A 10,807-nucleotide genomic window follows, 5' to 3' on the forward strand; every position below is an offset into this window, starting at 1 on the left:
ACTGCTCTACCTGAGTGACAACCAGCATTCATCAGACATGTCCCTCTCCTGCGTCAAACCCAGCAGTGGCTTTGCATGGCACTTCTAAGCCATGGTAATGACCTTTGGTTCTATAACCCTACACAGTCCAGGCCCTGCCACCTCCCCAGCTTCATCTCCCACTCTTGCTGTTCACACACAGCGGCCTTTCTTTTCCTCCAACTCACAGAGCTTATTCCTCTCTATACACTTTTTCTCTCTGCCTAGAATGCTCTTTCCTCAGATCTTCTCAGGATCATTCTTTGTTATTTAAACCTTGGCTCAATGTTACCTGCTTGCATGGGCCTTCTGACCACCCAGACAAAGAGAGTGCCCCCTTCCATTTCCCTGTTTCCTTTCCTTTAAAGCTCTCATTACATAGCTCCCCCTCCCCAGATCTCGCTTGTTTTGTTCATCACTGTATCCCAGAACTTAGGAAATTATATTTGTTGAATGAGTAATTGTAATATGAATTCCCAATTGTAATGAACATTATGTCTCCACGACAGTGAAACAAACAACAAATGTGTTTCTCTTCCCTCTTTCTTACTATTGACTTTGTAAAAAAATATATTTTTATTGATTTCAGAGAGGAAGGAAGAGGAAGAGAGATAAATATCAATGATGAGAGAGAATCATTGATCGGCTGCCTCCTGTACTCCCCACATTGGGGATCGAGGCCGAAATCTGGGCATGTGCTCTGACTGGGAATTGAACTGCGACCTCCTGGTTCATAGGTCGATGCTCAACCACTGAGCCACACCATTAATAGGCTCTTACTATTGACTTTTGCCTCAGGAGACTGAAGGGCCTTCTCCTGCCACTGGGATGGTTTTCCCCAGTATTTTCATGTTGTCTTATTGTTCCTGCCGTCTAGTAACATGGAATAAAACTTAAGGGTGACACCCATACACATAATGAAAGGGTTTATTACATACTAGGTACTGTATATATATACATTATAAATTTGAAACAATAACATCTTTATTATAGTGTTATCCCCATTTTAGTAGGCCTTTTCAAATAATAGATCTAGACTGCTGAATTTCAGCCTATCCTTGCATTTTAACTCTGAGTACGCAGACCTTGGAAAAACAGACTTACCTCTTCCATGCACACCGTTTTCCCCATAATTAACATCACAGTGTTTGGAACTAATACTGCAACAAGTAAGCAAAGACAGTATCAGCTTGTCTTGCTCTATCTATCACGCATATTGAAGTACCAAGTAAGAGTTTTCTCGGTCAAGACCACGGTATACGTTTCTGAACATTTGTGCAGCGTTTTCTGCATATATTAGTAATCCAAAACCAAGGAGATTTTTAGAATAGTTATCAGCGTAAGTCATTAGCTTTTACAGAAATGTGTTCTCGTTTTCATTTCTATAAGAAGTTAAAAACAAATACCTGTTAAGTTCCCACTTGGAAATTTCTTAAATGACAGTATTAGGTTAGAGTAGACAGTATCACATCTTGACAAGGCGGGCCACAATCCATAAAGAAAACAAAGCTTATTTCGCTCCTCAGGGGTATTTTGAATTTTGAAAGGTACTACTATTATGGAGCTCATTACAACTCAAATTTTATAATTTCATAATATTTGCTTTCCTGTCAGGATAAGTTCTGGAAAGAAAGACAGAAAGAAAATATAAGAGTGTTTCATAATACTGACACTTTTGGGGAGTTACCTGGTTTCTAAGTTGCTAAAGGTAATGTTTCCTTATCATAGGCCACACCCGTGGGCCACAGGGTTCCACACGCCACAGAAACGTTATTTTCATGTTATTTCTTTGCCATTTAGTTTCAATATCAGATCTCATTAAGAATTCTGATTCAATGGCGTTCCTTAGACTTTAGTCTCAACAACTGTTATAGGAGAGGGGAGATGAGCATGTATCTTATAGAGAGAGTGAAGAAAAGTGGAACAAAGCCAAGACCACCAAGATTTTCCTCTATCACTATATTCCTAAAGTGTCCAAATATTTCCCCAAGCACTTTCCTCATCAGAGCCAATCCTCGTCAGCTCATCCACATCTCCCGCTCCTTCCCTGACCATCCCAACACCCTTACAGCCCCACCCTCATCATCCTTAGCAAGGGAATAACTCTAAAAACTCGGATCCAGGATGGGCAAGACATGATGTAAGCAAACGTTTTCTTCTACAAAAATTAATTCACAAAGTCCATGTTTCCCCCAGTATGCTCCCCTCACACCCACTCAGTAATCCTATATTCCTGATTTTGACCCTTAACGTTTCATACTTCATGTATTTTGTTGATTCAAAAGTTTACAAGGGTTTACAAGGGCCGAAACCGGTTTGGCTCAGTGGATAGAGCGTCGGCCTGTGGACTCAAAGGTCCCGGGTTCGATTCCGGTCAAGGGCATGTACCTTGGTTGCGGGCACATCCCCAGTAGGGGGTGTGCAAGAGGCAGCTGATCGATGTTTCTAACTCTCTATCCCTCTCTCTTCCTCTCTGTAAAAAATCAATAAAATATATTAAAAAAAAAAAAAAGTTTACAAGGGCGGGATGCCTGAATATTTCAACTGTAAGCTGTTTCACAGCAGCTCCCGCAGCCTCCTTGGAGGCAGCTATAATATTCCAGCACAACATAGATGCTTAAACTAATAACAGGTTAAAGGGAACAAAAGCGGTGTCGTATATTTACGCCCCAGATTACAGTTTTCCTCTCTCCCAGCACATCAGAGAGGCGCAGATGTCAGTGTTTGAGGACTGTCTGTAATCACACAGCCGTGGGAAGCTGCACCCAGGGGTGGACTGGGATCCGCCCCTCCACCCCAACCCGCAGGTCGCAGGTCGGACACAGCCTCCCATCACCCTAAGGCTGGACTCTGGTGAGCACGCACCCCCACAATGGCCTTTCCTTTGCATCTGCCTGTTCCCAAAGACCGGGATTTCTGCTAGAGTTGCTGTCAGTTCTGAAGACGGCTGAGAGCAGGAGGCCTTCAGTCACATGAGACGGTGGAGGCAGGATGGAGGTGGCTCTAGAAGAAAAAAGGTCTACACTTTGCTTCCTCCTTGGCCAAGGGCTGGCCGACCCCTCCCAGCCAGACAGGGCGGGGAAGGGAACTTGGCTGGGGCTTCAGTCGCAGAGTTGGGAGAGGGTGGGGGGAGCTGAAGAGTGCCCCCCAAAAAACAGATTCCAGAGGGTATTAGGAAGGGCACGCCTAATGTATGGAGGGCCAGCATGCCACCTGGTAACGTGTTGAAATAAAAATCAAACAGTATGAAAGAACACTTAATTACAGTTAGAAATAGCGCAGTATCGCCCAAGCTCCCATTCAGTCAACCTGAAACTGAGTTACAGAATCTTGGACAACAGGGGGAGCGGGGGAGAGACAATAGGCTCCAAACAGGGTGCAGAAAAAGATCTCCAGGAGGATTTGAGCTTGGAGGGTGGTCAGAAAGCGAAGATGTCAGTGGTATTTTACTCTAAACAGGGAGGAGGGTGGGAACATATTGGAAGAGAACCCTGCCTGGAGCGTGAAAATCCATAGCCTTTCCAGAGGAGAGAAAATCCTCCCTTCTCATGGTTAGAAAGGACCTACGTGGTCAGAGGAATGATCAGCCCCTTGAGATGCGGGGAGAGGAGTATTTATAGTAAATTAAATCTGGAAAACAGAAGGCAGTGAGCTCTGAGCTCATGCCTCCATTGCCCTTCAGAAGGCATTTATGTGCATTAAGGATTCACACATCTCCACAGACAGCTGCCAAAAGGGATTATCCAGCTGCAAGAACCGCCCAACTTCACTCCTACCCAAGTATGTGTAAGTCAGTTTCACTTCAACAGGATTCCCTAACGCACTCTGTTCATTCAAATGACCAGAGTGAATGTTTTAAACTTTTAAAAACACATCAGATCACAAATGCCTTACAATACTTTCATTTACTGTAGTACTTAACTCTTTGCCAGGTCCAACTCAAGAATCAAAGAAACTCTGTTACAATATAAACCTTTGGAGCCTAATCCTGTAGGCCACCACAGAGTAAGACTAGTGTATACTATCTAATAAAAGAGTAATATGCAGATTGACCATCACTGCAACACACAATATAGCTGCCCCCATGTGGTCAAAGATCCTGCCCCCATGTGGACACAAGATGGTCACCACAAGATGGCCAGCAGGGGAGGGCAGTTGGGAGGTACCAGGCCTGCAAGGGAGGGCAGTTGGAGGCGATCAACCCTGCAGGGGAGGGCAGTTAAGGGTGACCAAGCCGGCAGAGGAGGGAAGTTGGGGGCAAACAGGCTGGCTGGGGAGCAGTTAGGCATCAATCAGGCTGGCAGCGGAGTGGTTAGGGGGTGATCAGGCTGGCAGGCAGAAGCGATTAGGGGCAATCAGGAAGGCAGCAGGTGATCAGTTGGGAGCCAGCAGTCCTGGATTGTGAGAAGGATGTCCGACTGCCCGTTTAGGCCCGACCCGGGATCGGGCCAAAACGGGCAGTCGGACATCCCTCGAGGGGTCCCAGATTGGAGAGAGTGCAGGCTGGGCTGAGGGACAACCCCCCCCCTCCATGCACGAATTTCATGCACTGGGCCTCTAGTTTAATGAATATTTATTGAGCACAAATATAAATGCATTTTATTGATGCTAAGAAATGCTTTCCCCCAACAACTTACAGACACACCTTACAAGAGGTGATGCCAATTTTGTGGACATTTCTTTTCTTAGTGGTACATTTTTTTTTAAAATGGCCTTTGTAAAGTAGATGATTGTCTAACCACTATGCTGTACACCTGAAATTAACACAAAATAATAATGAATGTAAAAAAAATAGAGTAATTAAAAGAAAGAAAAGGTGTATTTCAAAAGTATCGTGGACTTGATGAAACAGGAACTCATCCATTTCATTAAAGTTGCCGTCAAATGCTGCCTGAAAGGCTTCCAACCCAGAGCACCAGACTAAGGTGGCCCAACCATCACCTGGATTCTCCCAGCCTGCTGATCACATCTCCATGGAGACCACACTTTTTGTATTGACTGCTTGGCCTAGAACAGCATCAGGCATCATTCTAGGCATAGCAGGTGCCAATAAATGGCTCTGGAATGAAGAAAAGTTACCATTTATTGAGCAATAACTACGTGTCGGGCCCTGACCTAAATGCTTTACAAAGGAAAATTTCATTTATCTTAGCAACTTTAAAGATGAGGGGACCTGTAGCAGGTACATGGAGAAGCCAGGACGAGACCTCAGCTCAGTCTAACTCCAAAGCCAGACCCCCAGGTGCTATGTTATACAGGCCCTGGGAGTTCTGTGCTGAATTCTGTGTCTGGTCCAAGGATGTACAGCAAGATCCCTGAAGCTAGGGAGAGGGAGAGAGCTGTTCTCTTCCCTTGGAAGGTAATATTTATCTACTGGATGGCCACATTCCCCTGTCTTTCCAAGTGCTTTATGTATAAGGTCCTGAGTTAACACAGAGGTGGGGATGCCTACATTTCTGCCCAATAAGATGAGGAGAGGTTCCAAGGAAGACATGGAGACTTCAACTTGGTATGGAAGGATCCCTCCATCAGTGAGAGCGAGCACAGCCCACCTCGGGCTCTGGGAGTTATGTTGAATGATAGGGACGTAGCGTATCCTGGGGAGGAGCTAGAAGAACAGTAGGTACAAAAGCACTGAGTGCCAGGCTCAGGGGTCTGAACTTCATTTCATGTGTTCAATGATCGTCATCAATGACCTATTTCAATGTGGGCTTTATTCCATCCCAGCCGAGCCTCTCTCTCCATTCACATCTAACTCAAGGAAGAAGGCTGAAATTGGGCACTGCCCTTCCTAGATCAACTGAAGGCTATGTCTATTAGAGACTTCTAACCCAGCACAAAGAGAGCATCAAGAAGATCGGCTGGCCAAAGGAGTGACACAGGAGGTTTGGTTATAAGTTAGTCTATATCACTTCAGCTCAGCTAGAGCCTATGAAATTGTCAATTTGGGTCTCCACAAAAATCCTGAAGGATATCACAAGCATAAACTGTTTCCTTTAGCACAGAGCTGGACAAGCCCGGCCTACAGCCCATTTTGTGTGGCTCTCAAGCAAAGACTGGTTTTTACATTTTTAAAGGGTTGCAAACAAACAGACAGCTCCCCACCCAATCGAAGACTATATGAGAGACACAGACAGACCACAAAGCCTAAAATACTCACTATCTGGCTCTTTACAGGAAAGAGTTCACCGCCCCTGACCTAGAACTTGCCATCCTCCCCCATCTGTATTCAGACACAGGTCATTCAAGCGCTCGATGTGACCAGACACACTGAGAACTAGGTCCCTTTACCACTTCAATAAGTAGAGCTAACCTCATGGCACGGTGACTTATTGATTAGTAATTCCTCTTATGAGAATTCTAAAGTTTGAGCGATTACTAGACTCACCCCCATTTTAATGGCGTCTTGGATGTTTTAGAAAGATGTCCTTCTTACTCTTACGGACTTGCTAGCTTCGGGGAAAATGCTGTACCGGTTTGACCTTCCCAAAGCCAGTGCTAAGTGGCTCTGTATCCTCGGCAGCACACTGGTTGTTAAAGCTTACCCAAACAACCTTCTTAATTAGAGACCCGTGAAAACCCAGCCTCCCCTTCCATCAGGTTAGGACATCCAGTAGGTGTAGCTGGAATCTTTTTAAAACTTCACCTACCAATAGCACCCTCCCAGGTGCCTTCCTCTAAGATGATACTGGAAAGGACAAAGAAGAGGAGGCGTGTAGATTTTCCGTTCCATGAATCCAGCATACCTTAGTTTCCCATCAAACAGTAATTCAATGTATAACCGAAGAAGATGTTCAGGTTTGGAAATTTTTACTGGCCTTGTATCTCATCGAAAAAACATTTTTTTTGGGGGGGGGGGGTAAACTTGTGTACACAGATTGAAAAGATACTCAAGACTGCCTCAAACATGAAAACTATTCTAAGATATAGTGCACAGTCAACTCCTAGTCCCTGGGCGGGAGCCACCCGGGCAGACTTGAAGGTTTCTGTAGCCTCTGCATGACCCGTGGCCCGGTTATTCTGCAACAAACCCGGGCCCCCTGGCTGGGATGGTGAGCTACATTTCTACCGTCTTTGCTAAAACACCTGTTGCTTTCCGTCAGCGTGGGCAATAGAAAGAGGAACACGTACCATCTCTTAATGACTTGAAAGCTGGCCCTGCAGTCAGTTCTACTCGGCACAGACGCCCAGGGCCCTGGACGCCCGCTGAGACTGGGGTCAGCTTTTCATTGTATCGAGCAGGTTGATGCAGGCGGATGAAACGTTATATTTCAGATGCCGATGCACACGAGTACAAGGCTACTTAGACTCTCTGTCTAGAACACGTTTCCATTCCCATTCCTGCTTGAATACACGAGCATCTGGCCTTAGAAACCACATTTTCCCCATGTCAAACGAGGCAGTGATTTTTTTTTTCTGAAAGAGTGAAGCATTGCATTTCATTAAAAATATGCCTCCATGCTACCGTTACTTCAAGGTAGCGCAGTTGAGGACAGAGAAGTGAACGTGGGTTAACCCGTAGCTCAGCCGACGGAGAACTGCGGAACCCCCAGCAAAATCATTCATTCCCGGGACTCAGTTGACCAACAACAATCGTCTTCAAAGCGCACAGCCTGCCAAATTCCACAAGATATTTCATTAATCATCCTCACTGCCCAGCATGAACCCAGAGAGAGAGGCCATTATTTCCTAAATTACAGAGGAAGAAATGAGCAAAGGTGAGAGAATCCGGAGAGAGTAATCAGCTATGATTGTTACATTTTCCTGACTGTAAAATAATCTATGTCTAAATAATTTCCTAGAGGGGTCAAGGTCTCGGTGCCAATGAGCCGCAGAGGACACGTCACACCCAGGCCGGCCCCTCCCAGGCACTCGGTCCTCACCTCTAGCACACCCCTAAGTCTTTAGGAGTCTGGGGCTGACGTAGATCACCCGAGATTTAGCCTAGCCCCTACAGTCCAGCGTCACCATTCCTTGGATCATCCAGGAGGACTGAAAGATGACAACTGTTTGAAAGACCAACTACCAGCAATGAACGGCGAGAGGGGAGAGAAACTCGCAAAAAGTGGACTGCAGCCAGGAGGAATCGGAGTAGAGGTCCAGGAATTGCTTTTAGTTTATCAAGGGCTCAAAAGACATTACTGCTGCTGAAGCATTTCCCATCTTCGTGTGCTAGACCACAAACCATTAATTCTTAATTAAATCGCTTTAAAAACTCATATCCTCACAGGAGGAGAGCAAAACAGTACTGGCTATGCCTGGATTTGAAAAACGATTGCCACTTCTTCCCATTGGTTTGTTAACAAGTGATCCTTTAAAGGCCTTGAAGTATAGATTGAATTTCCCAATATGTAAGCGTGGATTTGGTAACGATCATTCCTATGTCAGATGCTGTAGGAAGCGGGTGCCCATGGGAAAGGTGCTGATGAGCAGGAAAAGGTGATCAAGGAAAAAGCGGGATTAGGGCATGGATCTGACAGCCAGGGAACCATCAGAAGAGGGGTTCAGGGAGCGGCTACAGGGGGGAAGAGGAAGGTGATGCAGCGATGGCTGTGGGATGTCCTGCTGAGGAGGAAGCCAGTGAGATGGGAGGACTCTGGGGAAAACATGTCTTTCCTCAGGTGGCCCGGTGGCTTAGATAGAGGGCCTCAAATCGGACAAGAAGAAAAGTGTGGAATTGGGAAGCCAGAGGGTCATACATCAAACCATCCCTTTTGTATCTAAGTCTTAAATAGTGCAGACAAAATAAATACCATGCGGGGTGGGGTGGGGGTGGAGGATTGAGCATGAAGCTTTACCTGGTTCGTATAAATCACTTTATGAGGGAGGCAGCCAGGGCCACCCAGGAGCGTGTAGGGTCTCACCTGGCAAAGCCCACGTTACAATGGAGTTTTCTTATTCCTTGAAGCGATGGGCCTGAGATGTTTTAACAGCGTTTACTCAAAGTCCAAAGTCTACACATCCTTTAAAAGCATGCCAACTACAGAGCACTGAGAAGCCAGCAGATGCCGATTTTAACACTCGATAACCATCTTTATAGAGTTCCCCGACCTAGCCGGGGCCTGCACTTCTGCTCCCTGCCAAATCTGACCCAAGTCGACATCCCCGTCTCCTCCCGGTTGGAATAAGAAACACGAGGCAGTGCTGAATCCAATCTGTCGGAAAACCCCCACACCAACTCTGCCTCTGGGAGCCACCGTGTCTTTGGTGAGGCCGGCGGGACACAGCCTCCCAGGGGACTCACACTCGGGGATTTCAAAAATACGTGCAGTAGCGGCGGCCACCTGAGGGTGGTACCGAGGGAGCGGGCGGGAGGACCAGGACTTCACGGAACACCGGCTCTGCAAACAAGCCTCCCCCAGGCGTTTTTAAAGCATTTAAAAAAAGTCACCCACCTCATTGTTTCCAATGGACGGAATAAAACGTAACAGTGTAACGACTTTTCCCAACTAGACCCTCCTTACGCGCCTAGTTTTAAAGCCAGACTCTCATCGGAGGACACAAAGAGGGGCGCGCTGCCGCGTCCCCGCAGACCCCGCGGTCCTCCGAGGCCAGAAAGGTCGGCAAAGTCCCAGAGGAGACCAGGTGTTCCCTTTTACCCCCGTGACCAAGGGACCGTCGGCTTCCGACCCCCCTCCCGCCCAACCCCCAGGCATGTTTGCGGGGCTGGGCCGCCGGGGCTGGGTCTGCAAAGGCCGGGACCCTCCACGCCCGCCGCGCCGGGCGCCTGGCCTCCGATGCCGGCGGTCCTCGGTCATCTGCGCTGGGGCCGGCGCCCGGACCGGGGCCGGGAGTCGCCCTAAGGTGGCCGGCGGGCGGGTCCCGTTCAGGGACCGTCCTGTTTGAGAGGCGGAACCGGGTTTGTAGCCCTCGGGGGTCCACGCAGGAGCTCCTCGGAGGCGCCCACGTTGCAGCCGCCCTGGCTGCGGGTGCAGCGCGGGGCCGCCAGGTCGAGGCCGGGCCGGGGCTGGGCCGGGGTTCGCAGCCAGGAGCCCGGAGCCGGCGGCGGCGGCGGGTCGCCCCCTCCAGGCGGCGGCGGGCAGCGGCGGGCCCCGGTCCCGGCGGCGGAGGCGCCCCCCAAACCCCGTCCGTCCCCTCCCCGAGGGAGCGCGCAGAGGAGCGGGGCCCGGCACCACCCTCCGCCGCCTCCACCTGCGGACTTGGGGCTCCGGGCAGGGGGTCCCTAGATCCCCTTCCCATTCTTCGGGGCTCCCGGAGGGAAAGGACCCCGGTGTGAAGGCAGAGCCGGCGCTTACCCGAAGAGGGGCGGCCGCCGCGGGGCCGCGCTCGCAGGTCGGGTCCGGGAAGGAGCGGCTGCGCTGCGCTGCGAAGTGATGCGCCGGCTCCGGCTCCAGCGCCCGCCGAGCGCCCGGCACCGCTGCTCGGCTCCCACTTCCTCTTCCTCGGCTCGCCCCGCCGCCGGCCGCGCCCCGGCCCGCCCCTCTCCGCGCCGGGATGCGGGCTCCGCGGGCCTGGAGCAGCGGGTCCCCGGCCCGCCCCCCTCTACCCGGGGGCGGAAAGGTGGGTAGGAGGAGAGAGAGGGAGAGGGAGAGAGAGAGAAAGCGAAAGAGATTGAGCCCTTGGACTTGTCTCTGGAGCCTTGCCAAACAGAGCAGTCAAATTACAGCCCCTGGGGGGGAAGTTAAAAAAAAAAGAATTCCTGCTACTGTTTCTGCAGACACATCACTTTTCTTCATTTTCCAGGATCTTCAGGGGCTTTTCTTTAAAAACCATACAAAAATAATTCTTTCCAAGTCAGCTTGCTAGTGTTGCACAGAAGCTCGGGGTA

General features: G+C 49.1%; 1 protein-coding gene across 1 annotated transcript in view; it reads right to left on the reverse strand.

The window, feature by feature from the left end:
• The window catches only part of PLEKHG1 (pleckstrin homology and RhoGEF domain containing G1), a 191,755-nt gene extending 181,334 nt beyond the window's left edge, over positions 1–10,421 (reverse strand). Inside the window, exon 1 of the mRNA XM_079780707.1 lies at positions 10,275–10,421. The gene's annotated coding sequence lies outside the window, so the exon portion shown is untranslated. The remainder of the gene's footprint in view (positions 1–10,274) is intronic.
• Between the last annotated feature and the right edge of the window lie 386 nt (positions 10,422–10,807).

Source organism: Cnephaeus nilssonii (genome assembly GCF_951640355.1).
Source record: "Cnephaeus nilssonii genome assembly, chromosome: 9".
NCBI lineage: Eukaryota > Metazoa > Chordata > Mammalia > Chiroptera > Vespertilionidae > Cnephaeus > Cnephaeus nilssonii.